The sequence below is a fragment of the Podarcis gaigeae genome (genome assembly GCF_964106915.1).
Source record: "Podarcis gaigeae genome assembly, chromosome: 6".
Classification (NCBI taxonomy): domain Eukaryota; kingdom Metazoa; phylum Chordata; class Lepidosauria; order Squamata; family Lacertidae; genus Podarcis; species Podarcis gaigeae.
Window position 1 is genome coordinate 93,475,236 of NC_139682.1, and position 22,525 is coordinate 93,497,760.

Consider the following 22,525-nt stretch of genomic DNA (forward strand, 5'->3'; position numbering starts at 1 on the left):
TGCACCTGGGGTGAATTGATCTGGGAGGCTTTGATTGTGATAGAGAAGAAACAGGAAGGGAGGATAATAATAATAATAATAATAATAATAATAATAATAATAATAATAATAATAATTTATTATTTGTACCCCGCCCATCTGGCTGGGTTTCCCCAGCCACTCTGGGCGGCTTCCACAAAGACCAAAAATTCACTAAGATGTCACACATTAAAAACTTCCCCAAACAGGGTTGCCTTAAGATGTCTTCTGAATGTCAGGTAGTTGTTTCTCTCTTTGACATCTGATGGGAGGGTGTTACACAGGGCGGGCGCCACTACCGAGAAGGCCCTCTGCCTGGTTCCCTGTAGCTTTGCTTCTCGCAATGAGGGAACCGCCAGAAGGCCCTCGGCGCTGGACCTCAGCGTCCGGGCAGAACAATGGGGGTGGAGACGCTCCTTCAGGTATACAGGACCGAGGCCGTTTAGGGCTTTAAAGGTTAACACCAACACTTTGAATTGTGCTCGGAAACGTACTGGGAGCCAATGTAGGTCTTTCAGGACCGGTGTTATGTGGTCTCGGCAGCCGCCCCCAAGCACCAGCCTAGCTGGTCATTGTATGTGGTGGCAATGTAAAATCATTAAAAAGGCCTGGGAGAAGACTTATAAAGACTGGAAAGGATTGTGGGAAATGATTGTTGTTTAAAAAAAAACCCTGAAGCTATGTTATGTACTGAGTTGAATAGGATCCAAAAGGCAGCAGTCTGATTGGTCCTAGAACAATAGGATTCAGAATGCAGCAGTCTGATTGGTCCTAGAAGAATGCAGCAGTATGATTGGTTGGCAGGAACCACCCAATGATGCTCCAGAAAGAAGTGAATCCACAACCTGATTGGCTTACAGTAGAATTCCGGAATTAGCCAATCATGTGCAGCCCATTGTGTAAATAATGTATATAAAGCAGATACTTTGAGGGGACATTCATTCATTCCTCCTCACCACTATGAGCTGAATAAAGAGCATGAAATCACTTTGTGACTCTGAGTATATTTCAAGCTATGATATTGAGATGTACAGGTTTTGTTGGACTTAACGAACAAAAGACTTTGTTCCTGAACTTAAGAGTGGAGGCCAGGCCAGGACCTGCTAGTTCCTACAGAAGAAGGAAGAAGCCTTTGCCAAAGAAGATAAAGAAGACTGGCAAAATGAACTACTGTATTGAACTATGCAGGATAAATCGGCGAACTTGAAATCCAAGAAAGAGGAGACTTTGAATTTCAAAAAAGGGATAAATGTTTAATGCATATCTTTTAAGCTTTGTGTACAGATCTTTACATTCGAATAACTTTAAAAGACACTTGTAACAAGATGGAGAAGATTAAAAATTGAAATATTAAGAGTACAAGGTGTTAAGGACGTGCATGAACGAGTATTGAACAATGAAACCAAGAAAGGGAGGGGAGGGAAGTCAAAATTATAGTTTAAAATTTGTTGATGATGCTTTTGTTGTTATTTTTGGAAAATTTAATAAAATATTATCAAAAAATACCGTATTTTTTGCTCTATAAGACTCACTTTTTCCCTCCTAAAAAGTAAGGGGAAATGTGTGTGTGTCTTATGGAGTGAATGTAGGCTGAGCAGCTATCCCAAAAGCCAGAACAGCAAGAGGGATTGCTGCTTTCACTGCGCAGTGATCCCTCTTGCTGTTCTGGCTTCGGAGATTCAGAATATTTTTTTTCTTGTTTTCCTCCTCCAAAAACTAGGTGCATCTTGTGGTCTGGTGCGTCTTATAGAGCGAAAAATACGGTAATAATAATTTATAATGCACCATGCATAACAACTCTTCTACCCCTAGGAGCTGCAGAGCCATTAACACTTCCAAATGACAAACCCTTGCAAAAAGAAACTACAGAAATCCAAGGGAATCAAGAGACCTAGGGCTTCTTCACACTTGCAAGAGGACCCAGGCAGAACCACCACGGACAACCCCAAATCCTCTGACCCGTGAACCATTCTGTCTTCTTTGTTGTGGTTGGCGCTCAAAGGCATGGCAAGGGAAAGAGGCAGGATAGGAATCTGCACACAAACACCTCTTGTATCCCTCCCTTGCCACTTCTTTACTGAAATAGTAAGGTAAAGGGACCCCTGACCATTAGGTCCAGTTGTGGCCGACTCTGGGGTTGCGGCGCTCATCTCGCTTTATTGGCCGAGGGAGCCGCGTACACACTTCCAGGTCATGTGGCCACCATGACTAAGCTGCTTCTGGCAAACCAGAGCAGCGCACGGAAATGCCGTTTACCTTCCCACCGGAGTGGTACCTATTTATCTACTTGCACTTTGACGTGCTTTCGAACTGCTAGGTTGGCAGGAGCAGGGACCGAGCAACGGGAGCTCACCCTGTTGCAGGGATTCGAACCGCTGACCTTCTGATCGGCAAGTCCTAGGCTCTGTGGTTTAACCCACAGTGTCACCCGCGTCCCTCTCTTTACTGAAATGCCATCATCCAATTTACGTGATGTTTCACAGAACATGGGGGGAAACAAGAGAGACATTCAACTTCCCCCTAAGGCGTCAGTGCAAGTATTTAGGCCTGCCAGGTGGAATGACCCATCCTCTCCTCCCATCAGGTTCTGGTGGTTCTCCTGACACCCCTGAACCTATTTCAGGGGTGCAGGAGGAGGTGCCCGGGGAAGGGGAGAAAGCCCCAATTGCACAAATTGGGTCCTCCCTTAAAGAGGGCATGTATTGCGGTGAGACATGGAAAACCGTCACCCTGTGTGGTGGGTGGGTATGATTGGTCAGCCACAACACCCAATTGGTAGGTCCCTCATAGCTGGGTGCAATCTGGCCAATGGAACACAGTCCAAACCATTCGAGGGACCTATTTATGCCCATGCACGTGACCCAGAGCTTCCTCTTTCGGCGCCTGCATTCGGAACACCCGCCCACCTCTCCCTACTTTTAGGGCTTTGCGCTTGACCTTGCCATGCCGTCGTCTGTCGTCTGTCATTGGGACAGGGGCACGGCAGGAATTTTCCCCACTTGGCTGATTGGCTGTTGCCATTTGGGTTTCACCTGTTGTGTAGCAAATCGTCACAACTTGTAAGGTTGAGGATAGGCTCTAGCTCAGGTGATAGTGATGGGAGAATGCTCTCGCCATCCCTATGTGAAGCATATTCCATTAAAGGAATCCAGGGACTCGATGGTTTGGTTAACCCCTGAGAGGGGGTTGTGCCCGTGCCTGAGTCCAGGGGGACAGTTGGGTGGCGGAGTTAGCCCATTCCCGGCTTTCCGCTTATCCAGGTGTTCACCCTTGGCTGACCTATGCTGGAACCCTGGGTCAGTGCTACCTGCATGGCAGGGAGCTAGTCGAACCAGAGCCCATGCAACCGGTCACTTTCTGTAATCAATAAATTTGTGGCCTAAATTCTGCCAAAAACTAAACCAAAATTTTGAGTCATGTGTGAATTTATTTAGGGGGGAGGTTTTTGGGTCTGAAGAAGCAAATGGAAGTCCTTGTACATGGCTTCTTCCTTCAGGACTCATGAGTTAAATGCTGCCCCAGGTACCTAATTATTTATATAGCACAATTGGTGCTTTACAGAGGACAGATTTATGCCCCAAGGAGCTTACAATCTAAAAATTAACATGGGAAGCAACTGAGGAAGCTGATGGCAGAAGTAAACAGGGAAGAAAAACACAACTGTTTCAATCAGACGTGCTACATGTAGGCTGTGGCTCTTGCGGCACATTGGTTGTTGTTTTTTATTGTTGACTATTAGATTGCAAGACTGCAGGAAGGGACTCCTCAAACGGAAAAGTATTCTGCTTCTAATGCCTTGTAAAGTGCCGAGAAAACAAAGCTCTAATGGATAAAGTGACAGGATAGATAAGGGGTCAAGTGAAACAGAAATTTAGTAAAGATTGGAATATATTTAAACAATACCTGAAAGACCACTGTGGAGAATGAAAATTTTTGACTGGTTTAGGCTAACTCTTGTAATGAGAAACATCAAAAAGTAGCAAAAAATTAGTTACCAATAAACTATATGTATTATGATATGCATTCAACCAAGAACTCTAAAGGACCCAAGAAAGAAGGGGAGGGAAGTCATAAGTAATTAGAATATTAAGGCGTCGAATGGTTAAGAATATGTATTTGTTTTTCTTTATTATGATTTAGAAATACGTGTACATCAACAAGAAACGGAAACGTTATTGTTATGTACTGAGTTGAATAGGATCCAAATTGCAGCAGTCTGATTGGTCCTAGAACAATAGGATCCAGAATGCAGCAGTCTGATTGGTCCACAGGAGCCACTCAATCCAACTCCAGGTGGAGGTGAATCTGCAACCTGATTGGCCTACAGGAGAATTCCGGAATTAGCCAATCACGTGGGGCCCATTGTGTAAATAATGTATATAAAGCAGACATTCTGGGGGAACTTCCATTCCTCCTCACCACTATGAGCTGAATCAAGAGCATGAAATCCACTCTCGACTCCAAGTATATTTCAGTCATACCGTGATTTTAGGTTAAGAAAGCATTTCTCTTGTTAAAAACCAATAAAGATGAATTGCAAGAGAGAGAGAGAACAAAGCTTGTCCCTGCCTCTGAAATGCACCCCCGCCACATTGCCCTTCCTTCCTTCCTTCCTTCCTTCCTTCCTTCCTTCCTTTCTTTCTGGTGCTGCTACTGATGCATCTTAACCACAGAAGAACTTCTCAGTAGATTACCTGGCTCAGGGCTGTAACAAAAGACCTGAACTTCTGAAGGAAAACTACATGGCAGCCTTCATTACCCTGGAGCCCTACAGATGCTGTTGAACTACAATTCCCAACAGCCACAGCCAACACAGTTATACTAATAATACTAATACTAATACTACTACTACTACTACTACTAATAATAATAATAATAATAATAATAATAATATTGTAGTACAACAACAAACTGGAGAGCACCAGGTTTGTGGTGCGCTTCTGCCTGGGATCGCTGATGCATCGTGACAAAAATGCATTCTGCTGCTCACACTGCCCATGATTCCGATAATATTTCGTCTTCCCAGTGCTGGGAACCTGAACACTTTCCCTCCATTTGGGGATTTTGGATTTGGCTGGGATGCTTCATTCTGGAATATGTAGCAGGATAGTTGATCCACCCTTGCTTCCATATGAAGACCACTCAGGAAAGCAAACAGGTTTTATTTCCCCAGAGGCAGAGATCTCTCATTTCAGAGGCAAAACCGAAGGACTGCAGCTGGCAAACAACGCTGAGAGTTGTTTGTTTTCCAACTCCACTAACCTCTTTTTATTGCAAATTGGCAGTAATAAAGAATATTAGATGAACAGTCGAGCCCACGTCATCCAAACCTCCCTCCCCTCCGTTCTTCCACCGGTCTGCATTTTGCCCAAGCGGCCCTCGCTCTCCAGCTCCATTGTGTTTTCTTAATTCAATGAAGTGTCTGTCTGTCAAATTAAACCACTTTCAGCCTTACCAGAATCTTCTAAAAGGCCTAATTGGAAAAAATAGCAAGAGGGGCTACCTTCTCAAAACAGATTGCATTGACAAACAGTAGGGAACGGTCTAAGCTCTCCCTGATCTGGATGTCTTAAATCAGACTGAGATTATTTTGGCACTTAGGCCGCTATGTGATATTAGCCAGGCGGCCCATGCCATGGTATAGCTAGGCCAAGATTCTCAGGGCTGGTGCACATGCAGAATGCTCTTCGCTCGATTTCTTACCACATTATATCTTATCACCCGATATTTGAATCTGTGAATGAATTATAAGGACTGCATGTTGTTTTAAATCCATGTGATGAGAGTTAGGACCAGCCCAAGGCATTTTGCTGTTTGAGGCAAAGGATAAGAGGCTTTGCCCACCGTTCCACGTATAGAAGCCAAATGGACTGGCAGCAGAATCTGATTTCAGTACTGGCAATAAGGAAAACTGGATGGCAGTGGGCTAGTTATTCGGGTGCACTGCAGGCTATATGTAATGGCACAGAGAACTCCGTTCCTCAACCAAAGGGTACAGCAGGGGGCAACCAAAGCTGCAGGTGCTACATGCCACCTGTAAACATCTGCTACCTGAGATAGTTACCCCACTCTTTCTAATGTATACCCGAAGGAGCATCTCCACCCCCATCATTCAGACCGGACACTGAGGTCCAGCGCCGAGGGCCTTCTTGCGGTTCCCTCGCTGCGAGAAGTGAGATTACAGGGAACCAACCAGAGGGCCTTCTCGGTGGTGGCGCCTGCCCTGTGGAAAGCCCTCCCATCAGATGTCAAGGAAATAAGCAACTTTCTGACTTTTAGAAAACATCCGAAGGGAACCTTTCAATGTTTGATGCTGTATTGTGTTTTTAATATTTGGTTGGGAGCCGCCCAGAGTGACTAGGGAAACCCAGCCAGATGGATGGGAAATAACTAACTAACTAACTAACTAAATTATTATTATTATTATTATTATTATTATTATTATTATTATTATTATTCAGCTTGCCCTGTGGGGAGCAGGATGAGTGCAGTGTTTCTCAAACGTGGGTCCCCAGCTTTTGTTGAACTACAAATCCCATCATCCTTGACCACAGGCCCTGCTAGCTAGGCTTGATGGGAGTTGTAGTCTAATAACAGCTGGGGACCCAAGTTTGAAAGCACAGCGTTAGAGGGATGATTTCTGAATCGGGATTGCACATCACATGGGGAACCTATATAAGTACAAAATTCTTCCTTGCTGCAGAAGATGTCCTCCAATTCACGGAGGCTGAGGGAGACAGGAGGCAGATCTGTGTCTGAGGGATTTAGACTGGGGTCAGAAAACTTTTTATTGGTGGCCGGTCCACCATCCCTCAGACCTTGGGGGGGCGGACTATACAGTGGTACCTCGGGTTAAGTACTTAATTTGTTCAGGAGGTCTGTTCTTAACCTGAAACTGTTCTTAACCTGAAGCACCACTTTAGCTAATAGGGCCTCCTCCTGCTGCTGCGCCGCCGGAGCACGATTTCTGTTCTCATCCTGAAGCAAAGTTCATAACCCGAGGTACTATTTCTAGGTTAGCGGAGTCTATAACCTGAAGCATATGTAACCTGAGGTACCACTGTATTTTGAAAACAACAACAAATGAACGAATTCCTATGCCCCACAAATAACCCAGAGATGCATTTTAAATAAAAGGAAAGGACACATTCTACTCATGTAAAAATACATTGATTCCCGGACCGCCCACAGGCCGGATTTAGAAGGTGCTTTGGCTGGATCTGGCCCCCGGGCCTTAGTTTGCCTACCCATGATTTAGACTGTCTGACTAGGTCATTTGTGGCTATATGAAAGTTGATTATATGATCTGCGAGGGTTCATTGCCATATTCAAAACACCATCTATTTCTGCAGTTATCAAGTGCAGAACTTGCATGTGCAAATCATTGCCTCAAAGCCCTAGACTGGGTCTGTAACCCACCCTCACACCATTTTTTTTTACATGTATGATCCCTTTGGGTGAAGATTCCCCAGCCAAGCCCCACCCTGGGCTGCTATTTACTCCCCTCCCCCACTGCTATTTGCTCTTGTTGGAGGAAACAGAGAAATATCTTTATGGCGCAGGAGTTAAACCTGAGGCATGGCCACTTATACCACTCACACAAACAAAAAGTAATAAGGCATCTCCAAAAAGCTCTTCAAAATATCCAGTAGATGCAAAGATATATAAGGAATAGATACCAGAAAAAGGGGGATGTCTGTGCATCGCTAGTAAATAGGCACAGCTGAAACTCTCTGCACAACATTTCTCTGAAATGAATAATCAGATTTCCCTCAATAAAGCTTATTATTCTTCCTTACAGATGCTTCTCCTCTCCCACTTCCAAACTCATGATGGACAGGAAATGCATTATGGTGTCCAGATGAGAATTCAATCTGTCAGGGAAAAGTTTACCATGAGGGCAGCTGCATATATAGTTATATATATATATATAAACTCAGAGGCATTTGTTCGATGGATATCTGTCTCTCTCTCTCTCTCTCTTCCCCACTCTGTTTCTTCTGCTTGTAGCAAATGTCAGAACCGGAGGCCCAGTTCTCACTTGTAAAAGTCATCGGCTCACAAGGCAGCACGAAAGAAAAGCTTGCCAAGCCACATGCTGCTGTCCCTGCTCCATCGCTCCAAGGCAACTTCTTCATCCTCCACACAGCAAGGAGAAGGGAATCCATCAAGTCTCCCATGCATGAACTTCCCATCTGACTTGCCGACACTCTGCCTCTTGATGGCCTTTGAATGCACCTGGAAGGCTGCTCCTTTCGCAGTTCCCAGGACTTGCCAGTTCTTATGATTGAAGTACAGGCTCTAGTACGCCATCTCACACTCGCTGCCCTTTAAAGGTAAAGGTAAAGGGACCCCTGACCATTAGGTCCAGTTGTGACCGACTCTGGGGTTGCGGCGCTCATCTCGCTTTATTGGCCGAGGGAGCCGGCGTATATCTTCCGGGTCATGTGGCCAGCATGACTAAGCCGCTTCTGGCGAACCAGAGCAGCGCACGGAAACGCCGTTTACCTTCCCACCGGAGTGGTACCTATTTATCTACTTGCACTTTGACGTGCTTTCGAACTGCTAGGTTGGCAGGAGCTGGGACCGAGCAACGGGAGCTCACCCCGTTGCAGGGATTCGAACCGCTGACCTTCTGATCGGCAAGTCCTAGGCTCTGTGGTTTAACCTACAGCGCCACCCACATCCCTTGTCTTTTAAAACAAGCTGCTAAATTTGGAGAAGAGGCAGCTGCGGGGGGGGGGGGTGTTGCGCTGATTCTCTTCCAACCCTCCCAGTCTTTCTGTCCTTCCCGCTCCCTAAACTTGCCATAGGGCACACTCAAATTTGTTGCAGCAGGCAAGGGAGGGGTGGTGGCCAGAAGGACTCTGTGAAAAACAGGTGGTAAAAATTGCTGCTGCTTCTGCCTTGCGGCCTCCCATTCCAAGCCCTACATTTGCAAAGAAAGAAAGGGAAGTCGCCAGCTTGCGATTTGGTTGCTAAATTCGGAGATGAACTCACACACTGTCGATCTAGCACAGGGTCTCGGAGACCACGGCTGAAATTTTGCCTCTGCTGTGAACTCACTTGGTGACCTGAGTGAAGTCATATTCTCCTAGCCTTGCCTCTGTATCTGGAGCACGGAAGATGATAATACTGATCTACCCTACAAGGCTGTGTTGGTACCATAGGAAGATATTGCAGGATGTGAAACAATTTGAATGACTGCCATTAAGAAGGGCCTTTTAACTTCTATATCACCAATAATCCTACACTAGTTTGGTGTCCTATAAACAAAAGCATATCAGGTATGGCTGAACTCCATGTTTTGCCATTTCCTACCCAAGACTGGGTGTGAGAGATTTTACTTTCTTGGGCTCCATGATCACTGCAGATGGTGACAGCAGTCACGAAATTAAAAGACGCCTGCTTCTTGGGAGAAAGGCGATGGCAAACCTAGACAGCATCTTAAAAAGCAGAGACATCACCTTGCCAACAAAGGTCCGTATAGTTAAAGCTATGGTTTTCCCAGTAGTGATGTTTGGAAGTGAGAGCTGGACCATCAAGAAGGCTGATCGCCGAAGAATTGATGCTTTTGAATTCTGGTTTTGGAGGAGACTCTTGAGAGTCCCATGGACTGCAAGAAGATCCAACCTATCCATTCCGAAGGAAATCAGCTCTGAGTGCTCACTGGAAGGACAGATCATGAAGCTGAGACTCCAATACTTTGGCCACATCATGAGAAGAGAAGACTCCCTGGAAAAGACCCTGATGCTGGGAAAGATGGAGGGCACAAGGAGAAGGGGACGACAGAGGATGAGATGGTTGGACAGTGTTCTCGAATCTACCAGCATGAGTTTGACCAAACTGTGGGAGGCAGTGGAAGACAGGAGTGCCTGGTATGCTGTGGTCCATGGGGTCATGAAGAGTCGGACACGACTAAACGACTAAACAACAACAACAACAACCCAAGACTGGTCGCTGTGAGGGCACTTACAGAATAGCTCCCCCCTCTCTAAAATGGTTACATCCTCATCACCATTAGTGGAATGGTGCCTTTGCTAACCTTATGCCCAGCTGGGAGACCTCAAGGAACCATTTGGCATCCTCCTCTTAGCTTTGGCCATAATCCAGTGCACGAATCTACTTTGTAAGGACAAACAGAGGTGATTTCTTCCAGAAAGCTTTAAAAGGATGCTCATGAAGTCCTAACATTGGGAGGGGAGGTCATTAATGCCTCTCTTGGATGCTAAACCTTCTGTTCCTGATGTCATGGTCGATGTATTATAATTCTCCCCTCAGCTTTTCCTCTGCTATTTATATTTCAGATGGTGCTCAGACACATTTTAAAAGTCATGGTGGATTCCAAGAATGTGTTCTCCAGGAGAAGATACTGTAGACTTTTAGGTGCATAATCGATTCCAGTTTGCCTAGCACAGAAAAGACATCTGTTCATCCTGAAGAATTTTGCAGATTAAACAAGCACCTTCATTGTAGGAATTAAACAAGGGTTTACAATTTAGCAAGCTTTGGGCTGCTCCCCAAACACCATCCCAATACACAATCTACAAATATTTTCCCCAGAAAGATAGATGTATTGATTGTTTGTGTGTTTCCCCCAATTGATAACACTAAAGCAAGGTCACACTTTTTTAAAAAGAGAGAAAACAGAAGAATGCAAAATGCTGTTGAAATATCACACAGTTGGCTTAATTCTCATAATGAAATACCAGCCAGAACTTCCCCCACCTCAAAAAAAGAGAGATTCCAACCTCATGTTTGCCTTGTAACACTGTTATAGCAGCAATCACATTTTTAGAAATACATGTTTTTGCTGTGGTAAAGGAGTTCTTCCCACATAGAAAGCAATGGTCTTCTTGTAAAAAGGCTCTCTTCTGGGAATTCCCAACAACTTAGAATTTTAGGTCTTTTAAATCTATTTATTCTGCACTTTTCAGCTTAACCAAAGTCCATCAAGACAATTCACAATTAAAACTACCAAACACTATGGCAGTTAAACAGTATAAACAACAATACTGGAAAAAGGATCAGTGAGGAAAAGCTGCTGGTCCTATGCACAATTAAAACAAATAGTAAACACACATCTGGGGATGTATAGCAGAGGGATAATAAAATGAGCTATTGAGGAAGGGCTGAGGTGATGATGACTTCTCCCAAGGCTGTTCTCTCTCTCTCCCTTGCTATGCATGTTCTAAATTCCCAGGGGCTGCTAATTTATTCCCATTTCCCAGATAATTGAAAATGAGAAACTGACAACAGAAAATGGAAACAGACTGTACTAAATCTTGTGTGTTTGCCCCTTCATTTGACAACCAGTTCTGACAAGTTATACAGAGACCAGTACCACAACCTTTATTTAGGCTTATAATTGAAGCCCTCAAAAGGGAAGCCATTTTTATTTTAATTTTTTTAGTGAAGTCACTTCCACGCCAGTGAGGCTGTCAGGAAGCCACACAAAACAATTTTTGGATCCCTGGGCTGAGGGGCGGTGTGCTGTTTCATTTCCCACTAGACTGCTCCATCCTGGTTTTCTTCTACTGCCACCAAAGGCATTTTAAAGACATGTTTTCTGTGACAGGTACAAAGAGTTCCAAAGAGACAATATGGAGGGAATCTCTGAGGAGAGACGTTGCCAGACTCACAGATGTGCAGCCTGAGGGGGAACTAGCAGGAAACGGCTATTTAAATGCTGACAGGACCTAGGGTTCATGGTTGTGTGGGTGTTTTCGTTTGGTTTTGTAGCTTCGAGGCCACAATTCGTTTAACACATAGAGTGCTCCGGGCATCTTGACAACAGCAGAGCACAGCAAGTTCAGAACAAGTTCAAGCACGCACCCAAGCACGCCCTACGGCCTGAGCCCTAAACAGACCTCAAAGAGTTGCTTTCATTCATCCGCAACTTGTCATCTCAACACACAAACCTGCAGAGGGAACGTTCATAAAAGCCAATGAAGTCAATTTTGTTGGCTGCTGTAGCAGCAGCTTAGTGGTTAAGACAGCGACATGTGAGAGTGGAGTAGAATAAATCTGGATCCATAAGCAATGGTGTCAGAGCCACCCGAGGTCCCAGCTCACAAGAGACCAAAGTCCAGTCCAAGTTATATACAAAAGGTTTTATTGAAGAACATTGTTGTCGTTACATCCAAGCTCCGTGGCTCCGCATCTGTTACCCTTAGATGTTAGAAGTCCCCTCTGAGTCAGTCCCGCCCCTGCACCAGCTTAAGAGGCTTGTACTGCTCCACCTTTTCCTCTCCTTCCTTTTCCGCAGGGTCTTCCTGCCCCCCTGTGCTCCCTCCCTCCGGGACTCCCCCGAGGCTGAGTCTTCTGACGCCTGCTCCCCCCTCCTTCGTGCTTTGGGACCAGGCTCCTCCTCAGGGCTCTCCTCATTTCCGCGCGCCTCCACATTTGAACTTGGCGCGCATACGTTGCCTCTGACCTTCCTTTCGACCGTTACGCTACTCTCGGTACTACACTCCTCCCCTTCCGGCAGGACGTTTTGCTCCGAACTCCTTCCCCTCTCTGCTCCCTGTTCTGCTCTTTCTGACACACTGGCAACTCCACCCCCTTCACTCTGTTCCGACGGAGAGGCCGGTCCCGATCTCCAGCCCCCACTGGGGATTCCCCCTTCGTTCCCCTGCTTCTGACTGCCTCCCTCTCTACTGCCCCTTGGCCTGACCAGGGGGGCTCCCTTTTGGGAATCCTCGGATTCACTTGACGGACTCACTGACAACGTCGGGTCGTCGTCGTCCTCTTCCTCGTCGCCCTGGGACCCCTCCCCCTCGCTCTCTGTCCCTGAAACCCTGACAAATGGGTATATTTTGCATGTGCCCCTCTATTTTCACTTCTTGGGGGGATATGGTTCTACTACATAGGGACGTGGGTGGCGCTGTGGGTAAAACCTCAGTGCCTAGGACTTGCCGATCGTATGGTCGGCGGTTCGAACCCCCATGACGGGGTGAGCTCCCATTGCTCGGTCCCTGCTCCTGCCCACCTAGCAGTTCGAAAGCACGTCAAAGTGCAAGTAGATAAATAGGTACTGCTTTCTAGCGGGAAGGTAAACGGCGTTTCCGTGTGCTGCGCTGGTGCTGGCTTGCCAGAGCAGCTTCGTCACGCTGGCCACGTGACCCGGAAGTGTCTCTGGACAGCGCTGGCCCCCGGCCTCTTAAGTGAGATGGGCGCACAACCCTAGAGTCGGACACGACTGGCCTGTACGGGCAGGAGTACCTTTACCTTTACCTTTACCATGCCTGCTTGCTCTGTCTTCATGCTGGGCTGGCTTCATTGAACCACAACTGATGTAAAAGTATGGACCCATTTAATTGAAATAACAGCTGTTTGGAGGCCACGGGGGCGGGGAGTTACCCATGCAGTTGTTTTCTTTTGCATGCGTACACTCAGACCCACCTAGCGACACTGTGTGGAAGCAGGTTTCTGTATATGTATACTTCAGACGCTCCAGGTGTCCCTATTTTCCAGGGACAGTCCTGGTTTTACAGAAGCCGTCCCAATTTTTAATTTGATCCTGGAATGTCCCCCTTTTCCTTTGGACATCCCTATTTTCACATACCCTCCAATATTTCTCCAATGAAAATAGGGATGTCCCATTGCAAAATGATAATTTTACTATTTATACCCCACACATCTTACTGGGTTGCCCCAGTCATTCTGGACGGCTTACAACATATATAAAAACATAATTAAACATTAAGAAAACTTCCCTATACAGCATTGCCTTCAGACGGCTCAGGGGTTGGATAACTCCATACCCGCCAACATTTCTCCAGTGAAAATAGGGACATCCTCGAGAATCAAATCAGACCAGGACAGCTTCTCTAAATCAGGGATGTCCTTGGAAAATAGGGACACTTGGAGGGTCTGTTTTCATCGGAGAGAGGTTGGAGTGTATGGAGTTATCCAACCCTGAACCATCTGAATGCAGTTCTGTTTAGGGAAACTTTTTAATATTTAATGTTTTATTATGTTTTTATATATGTTGGACTCATTTTTATAGAGATTTATTGTCTTTTTTGTCTGCCTTCTGTAATAAAAGTTAGACATAGATATAAGCCATTTTCCAAACTTTAACAGGAATCAAGAGATGGTGGTGCCAGGGCCGTTTTTATACATGGGTGCAAGGGGTGCGGGGCACCCGGGCACCAAATTCTGGGGAGCGCTGGGCGCCCACTGCTAAAACCACTGCCTAAGCTAATGTTGCTGCAGGGAGCACTCTCTGGAAAATCTCGCTCACCATAGCTGGGAAGAGAGGGAGTGACAGGAAAGAGGGAGTGACAGGAAAGAGGGAGATACCGACAGAAAGAGAACGTGCCTATCTAGCGATGGGAGCGTGCGCAGGCTCCAGAACCCTCCCAAGAAGGACTCATATATGCGCGCCCGCAAGGGTCCTCCCAGCTCCTCCAGAAATCAGGTTGCTCCCACAATGAAAGGCTGCCCAAGATGGCTCTCCCACGCATGCGCACAATGCCCGCCCATCTCATCTTTCAGACACCTCCCTATGACCGTAAGGACATGGTTCGAGTCTTTACACTGACTCCCAGTGTGTTCTTTGTCTTCTTTAGAAAAGCTGGTTTTAAACAAAAAACAACAACTCCTTTTGGAGCCGTGCAGGTGTGAGCGCTATTTATCAAATGATAATAGTGACATAAGCATAAAAAAGGTTAATTTGGGGGCTAAACTAAATTTGGGGGCACTGGGCAGATATTTGCACTCCGGCGGCGCATATGCTAAAGACAGCTCTGGGTGGTGTGAGATTTTTCTGTTTCCCTGAGCAATCATAAGTAGACAAACTGTTATTCCCCAGTCATCAGGTATAATGCCCTTCAAATATATGTCACCAGTAGGAGATTATGACCCAGAATACGTGTCATTTCTGTCAACACAGATTCCCAAGAAGTCCTGATCATTCTGCATGCTCCTATCACAGAATCATAGAGTTGGAAGGGACGCTAAGAATCATACAGTCCAACCCCCTGCAATGTAGGAATATGCAGCTGCGATTAAACCTGCAACCTTGGCATTATGAGTGCCACCCTCTAACAAAATGGGCAACTAATCCATTCAAGTCCTTGAGAAATGACAGTGCCAAAGCTAACAGTTAACTGGAAATTGGATGGAAGCAGCCAAAATCTGTTCAGCATGAATACAGGCCAGGGGGTTACAAGTTGTGGGTCCTGACGGGCTGCATACTTTCCTTGAAGGAAGCCCTGTGCAACACAGGAGGACTTATTCATAGGATTCGTCTGCATGGTGGTTGCTTAATCCCTTCTCCACCTACCAGCTGGCTTCCATTTTTCCGTTTCCAGCACCATCCACTTCTCAGACTCAGAACAGGCTGCAGGTGCTTTTATCCCAGTGAGTCAGGATTACACCTCCCTCTAAATCAGCACAACTCTGTATGGTGATGGCTACAGCACCCCAATGATGAAGCAGAGTATTTGCATTGAAACGTGCCGGGTTCATGAAACCTTTCCTTGAGCAGCTAATTTAATTCATACCTCATTTAGCCGAAAGAGCCGCCAGATGGGATTCAGACATTCCAAGCCACAGCGCCTGGCAGGATCAGTTAATCACTTACACAGCTTAGCTAAATCCCTTTTTCTGCGCAGCCCTCTCCTTTCATAGCTACCTGTGTTTTCCTTAGGAATCAAATAGAATAAATAAAGGCAACGTGCTTCTGCCCTTGTTTTAAGGGCCAAGCAGGCTGCCAAATTTCCCCCTTTATTCCGCACTATCCCGGGAGGAGCGGATTCCGAAAAGATATGTGTAAGGTTGTCAACCAGCAGGGCTTCTGTGTCTTGGACAGCAGCCTGCAGACAGTGGAGGAGCAGCCTGCTTTCCTATGTCTTTAAATTTTTTACTATGTTGGAGTTCTGATTTATCGATATAGTTTTGCAAGTATCTTTTAAACACCTGAGTAGATTGGAAGTCTAACACAAAGGGTGAGGGGTGGTGGATGGTGATGGGAATTATCTGTGGGATTGAGTGTAGGTATGTTGTAGGTATGTAGGTATGTTGTATGAAATGTATGTTTGTATGTTTGTATGTGTATTAATGTTGAATTATTTTAACAATAAAAAAGAAGTTTAAAAATTTTTTTTTTACTATGTTGGACCTATGTTTTATTTGGAGACTGTAGGCCTTCTTACTTTAGGCATATTTACCAACTGTGCAATTTCTCAAACATACGGACATACTTCAATAAGAGAAAGAGCCAGCAGCCTTTGTTTACGGCAGTGTTTGGCTGGCTTAGTATAAATCCTCTTCAAACTAGGGTTTCCAGTTTTGGTTTGAAGAGCGAATGCAAACCATGGTTTGCCTGACAGTTAGGGAGGGAATGGGAACCCAGAAGGCTCAAAGGCTCAAACAGTTGAGATTTCTGCATTGCAGGGGGTTGGACTAGTCCTCCCAACTCTACAATTCTAGGTTATATATGCAGCTCTCTCCATAATCATGGCATCACTTTCTCCAGCAGCTGATTAACTTTGGAAAAATAATAATAGCAGCATGAGTTGACCCAAACCACTCATTTTAGAGCCTGAAAGGACAACCTGGAGCCCTCGGTCTGCAAAGGTAAAGGTAAAGGGACCCCTGACCGTTAGGTCCAGTCACGAACGACTCTGGGGTTGCGGCACTCATCTCGCTTTATTGGCCGAGGGAGCCGGCGTATATCTTCCGGGTCATGTGGCCAGCAGGACTAAACCGCTTCTGGCGAACCAGAGCAGCACACGGAAACACCATTTACCTTCCCGCTGGAGCGGTACCTATTTATCTACTTGCACTTTGATGTGCTTTCGAACTGCTAGGTTGGCAGGAGCAGGGACCGAACAATGGGAGCTCACCCCGTCACGGGGATTCGAACCGCTGACCTTCTGATCAGCAAGTCCTAGGCTCTGTGATTTAGACCACAGCACCACCCACATCCCTTAGGTCTGCAAAAGCCCTCCGCAATTTATCAGTTCAGACTTCTCGAAGGAGTGATCTGTCCTTCTCCTGTCGGACCACTGCCCAGGGAGGAAGAGGGAAAGGAGGAGGTGTCTGAAAGGGGGTGGAGAGAAGAAATGCCCCAGCCACTTTTGATGCTAGGCTTGTCTACCTCTGCCCCTGGCAGATTACCAAACTGACCTTGGGAACATGTGAACTGTTGATTCCGATACTTGCCCTGATACACTGATGCCACTGTTTTGCACCTGTTGCGGAGAGATGGGAAGGGGCTTCTAAGTCAGTGTCTGGAAGAGTGCAGTAGAGTTGCCATTATTGCCCCTTCCATCAAGACTCTAAATCAGGAGTAGTGAAGCTGTGCACCAGACCTAGCCCACAAAGCTCTGAAACCCTCTTCCAAAGCTGGGTCCCTCTTTTTCCCCTTTGAAAAGTGCCATTTCTGCCTCTGGCACAGCACTGTTGTTAGAAGCTCTTAGAAAGACATTTAGATGAATTCACTCTGTTAAGTCACCTGTGCTCCTTTGCCAGGACCCAAAGGTATTTTCAGATGCAAGATTAAGCCCAGGCTGCAAAACATGGGCAGCTTGAAGATCACAAAGGACTTATAATTCTGCGTTGGCTCTGGATGAAAACTTTGCAGCTCATCCAGCACTATCAGACCTTTAATTGGTTTGCTGAAGACAGAAAATTTGGACAGTGCATGATAGGATAAAATAAGGGGTTGTTGTATTGATAATTGTTTCCATTCTAAGTCCAGATTGGTATCTTCAGGTAGCGATAGAGCAATGAGTATGTCAGAAGCCTGCAATGACTGAGCTAAACAGCCCATCTCCTTGGAGCTGGTACGATTGCACCTTGCTGAACCTGTTCAATATTTGATGCTTTCTTCTTTCTTCCTAAGCAGAGAAGTGCTGATGCTTTTATTCTAGGAGGCAGCACAGACAGGTAGAGGGCAAGCAACTTATTTAAAAGGCAGGGAGAAAGAAAGAAGGAGGGAAGAAAAGAAAAAAAAGGACAGAGAAAGAAATGAATTAGTGATGGGCCATTCCAAGAGAGGGTTCTGGTTGGGTAGGGAGGGAAGAACCACGAGGAGAAGCCAGCCGTGCGTGAGGATAGGATGTGACAGATACAAATGTGTACTACACTCTCCAGACATGTGGGGGAATTAGGAGAGCATGGATTCTTGCAGGAGGTGTTGCCTTTTACATAAAGGGGGAGTTGTATTGTGTGTCTGTCCTGTTTTGAGCAATTAGGGGAAATGCTATATAAAAGTAGCGACCTGTAAACAGCCAGAGGGCTAAAGCTGGCATACGATTCAGTGAAAGTGTGGAATTTTTCCAAACTGGGTGATAGTTGAAGGTTTATCATCACCGCCATCTTCCTTCCATCTAAAGATAATTGTGATGGTTGAGTACATTTGCAAGTGAAATGGGGCAACCAAAACATAAGGCAGTGATTTCTGCACACCTGCCGGACCATTGGAACCAACTCTTAGGGGCCGTGGGGCCTTCGCTCCCCACAATAAAAGATTGGGGGGGCAGACCCCAGAAAGTTGACAAACATTCCCACTCAAATGGTGTATGTGCACTGCATCGATTATGCAGGGCGGGGCTTACCTGTGCCCCCACAATATTTTATTCAAGTTGGCACCCCTGTGCAGGACTCTCCTGAGTACATGGAAATGTACACATTTGCAAATTATAAAGGAAAACTCCAAAATTGCTGAACAAGGACCTGTGATCTCCCAAGACTTGTAGAATGTTGGTGGCAGTTGAACCTAGATAGATTTAGAAAATCTAGAATAACTCACTCTGTTGTCTGGAATGGAACTTCCAGGTTCACATTAAACTAAGTATCAATGAGAGCAGGAACTCCCCTTTTTGCTATCCCCTTCTGTTTACACAAATCATTTGTTTGTTCCCTTCCAAATCACAGCTAGGCAAAAATCCTGGATTCCTAACATTGTTTTTTTCTGGAAGCTCTCACTTGTGAGTCTAAGACCCGCCACTCGCATAGGAGTATAATAAGACACAAAGACACATTATTTTAGATTAATGGGCAAAACTAGGCCACAACTTTTATTGGTTACAGCATGTGAGTACTATTGGCTTAGGCATTGGATGAAACAGCAATACCAGACTCCACCCCGCACAGCTGGGAGTCATATTAGGGTTAACAACCAATGAGAGGAGCTTGTTGTTGCAAATACAACTGGAAGCTCCTCCATGACGTCACGGGGGTCGTGCCATGGCTCTAGCCACCAGCAGGGCATCAGACAGGATCCACGACCGCCGGATTCCTTTAACGGAATACCCAAAAGAGGAGGGGTAGATGATGGCACATACCCAATCCTCCAACACAGCACACCTATTCCAATGCCTAACCGCCAATACCAGAAAGTTGTGACGAATTGCTACGAGGTAGGCGGAAAAAACCAAGAGGCTGGTGCCAATTTGCCAAATGGATAAAAAAAGTCCTGCCAGGCCCCTTGGGCAACCAACCGAAGTCCACAACAAGAGTCAAAGGATTCAGGCACTTGGGTGAAACCTTGTAGGTACAACCATTTAAGCCAATGGTTGAGAGCAGCTGAGACACAGAATCATGGAACCGTAGAGTTGGAAGGGACTGTGAGGAACCAACCTCTGCAATACAGGAATCTTTGAAATATGAGTTGTGAGGAAATCAAAATGGAAGGCAAGGGGTGACAGGGCATCAAGAACGTAAGGGGAGCCCTGCTGGATCAACCCAAAGGCCCATCTAGTTTAGCACTCTGCTCTCAGGGGGGGTCAACCCTCTGGGAAGAACTCAAGAAGGACCTGACCACAGCAGCGACCTCCACGTTTATGATTCCTAGGTACAGAATTGGTATTCAGAGCACACCAGTGGAGGCAGAACAGTCCGTTGTTTTCCACGAATTCGCCTAATCCTCTTTTAAAGCCATCTAAGCTGGTGGATTTTGCAGTATCAGATTCCCGTTTATGTGCCCTTTGTGTGCTTTGTGAAGAAGCACTTTCTTTTGTCTGTCCTGAATGAAATGGATGGCGCCAAGCTCTGGTGCTAGAAGAGAAGTAGACAGTTTTTGTTCTCCCTTATCCACATTCTCCAAAATATGCATGATTTTAAATGCCTCTCCACCTTACCTTTCTCCTACACTAGGTAAAAGGTAAAGGTACCCCTGCCCGTACGGGCCAGTCTTGACAGACTCTGGGGTTGTGCGCCCATCTCACTCAAGAGGCCAGGGGCCAGCGCTGTCCGGAGACACTTCCGGGTCACGTGGCCAGCGTGACATCGCTGCTCTGGTGAGCCAGAGCCGCACACGGAAACGCCGTTTACCTTCCCGCTGGTAAGCGGTCCCTATTTATCTACTTGCACCCGGAGGTGCTTTCGAACTGCTAGGTTGGCAGGCGCTGGGACCGAGCAACGGGAGCGCACCCCGCCGCAGGGATTCGAACCGCCGACCTTTCGATCGGCAAGTCCTAGGCGCTGAGGCTTTAACCCACAGCGCCACCTGCGTCCCCTTTCCTACACTAAAAACTCCCAAATATTGCAGCCTTTCTTCTTAGGGCAGTTGCCCCAACTCCTTAATAATTTGGGTCATCATTTTCTGAACCATTTCCTCTCCAATATCCTGTTTGAGTTGAGGTGACTAGAAAGGTACACAGTGTGCCAAGCGCATTTACACCATAGATTTGCACAATGCCATTATGACGCTGGCAGTTTTGTTTTCAGCTCCTTTCCTAATTATCCCTAGCATGGCATTCACCTTTCCCAAATCTGCCCACACACTGAGTTGACATCTTCATGGAACTATCCACTTCGACCCCAAGCTTTCATTCCTAGTCAGTCATTGGTTCAGACCCCATGAATGAATATGTGAAATTAGGAGAGAGAAAATGCCCCAGTGTGGATCTCTTTTCACTTCCTTACACTGAATAACACTTGCCAATGGCTGCCCATTAACGTAGTCTTGAGAGATCCTTTTATTGCTCCTTACAATCTCTTTTTATCTTAACTGCCCTGTACAAGGTGGTATCATCAGCAAACTTGTCTACCTCACTGTTTGCCCCTAACTTTAGGTTGTTTATTAAGTGCATTTGCAGTCTTAACTCAGCTGCCTAAAGTGTCCTAAATGCGCTTCTATTTTGAGCTATACTCGTTTATTTTTTCTTCATTTGTTTTTTCTCTTTCAGCATGAACCACTTTTGAAGCAACATTTAAAAACCAAATAAAGATGTGCCAACCAGGCCTCGGCAACTGCTGTTGAGAGAAGTGTACTAAAGCACGAGGGGAACTGTGAGAGAAGAACAGCCTCCAGCATATTAGGTATTCTGCTCTATGGGAGTGTCTTAAGTCTTCCAGCTCTAGTCTCAACCTCATGAACCTTCTGTCTAAAGCTGTTCTTTCCCAGTTCCTTCTAAAAGACAGAGATTAGCATTACAGTCCCTGAAGAGCAGTCGTAGGCATCGCTGCATTTCTCATAAACTGGACAGAAAAACTGAGTCTAGCATTACATCAACTGCTACACATATAAGATCTATCCGCCTCCACAGGAACATGGAGAACATCATAACATACACTGCACATTTTTTCGCCCTTGTTGCAGGAATTTATGTATAGGTTGGGGGGGTTGCCCCTCCAGCAGATATCATGCGCATGCAGCCCACTACCAAAACCAGCACAATTGCTTTTGTGACTTTTGTGATTTGTCCTCACAAAACACTTCATCACAGTTTCTTCCTATCTATTCAAAGGGCCTCTGCTGCACGATACCAAATGTAAGAATTCACTGATAAATGTATCTATGTCACTGGGAAAACTTCAGAAATTCATAAAGACATGTGAGCTCAGCTACTCAGCAGCCCCTCTGCCTGAGTAATAATCTCTGGCATCCTGATACCTGAGTGCCAGAAAGGTAGCCATTCCAGAAATAACAAACCCAGATGAAGACAAAAGGGTGTGATTAACTTGGCTGGGAAACAGGGAAATGTAAATATCTCTTTTGTTACACTTGATGGGTGTTTGGTGGAGGGCAAGGAGAACCATGGGGCAGGGTCAGTGGCGTAGCATGGAGGGTGCAGGGGGGGGGCCGGCCGCACCAGGCGCAACATCTGAGCGGGGGGGGGGCGCTAATCTAGTGGAAGAGACTCAAGTGCTAAAATGCACGGGTTAGGGGGCGCAAATTACTTGCCTTGCCCTGGGTGCTGACAACCCACGTTATGCCACTGGGCAGGGTCCAGGATGCTCAGATTACTGCCACCAGTCCTCCCCTTTCATGATGTAACCCTGATGTATTAGTGATGTCGTTTGGAGGGGTGTAACATGGGGATTAGCAGCTAATAAAAGTTTGGGGGCTCTTTTGTTTGGGGCTTCCATCTTGTTCCACCTTGTGGCAGGTGGGAGTCCTGTCGCGACAGTCTTCAATAAAGACCAAGCCTACTGGCTGCTGTTTTGCTCTGGTATTCCTGGCTGGTGCCCTTGTTTTTTTGTTCTGAGGGAGCCCTCAGATTTCTCCGTTAACACCTTGTTAACGGTGGCAGCAGGATGGGGGGAG

The 22,525-nt window shown here is 46.1% G+C and overlaps 1 protein-coding gene across 1 annotated transcript in view; it reads right to left on the minus strand.

Moving 5' to 3' along the window:
• Positions 1 to 22,525, minus strand: part of FAM163A (family with sequence similarity 163 member A) — a 100,451-nt gene that overhangs the window by 54,010 nt on the left and 23,916 nt on the right. The window lies entirely within an intron of this gene.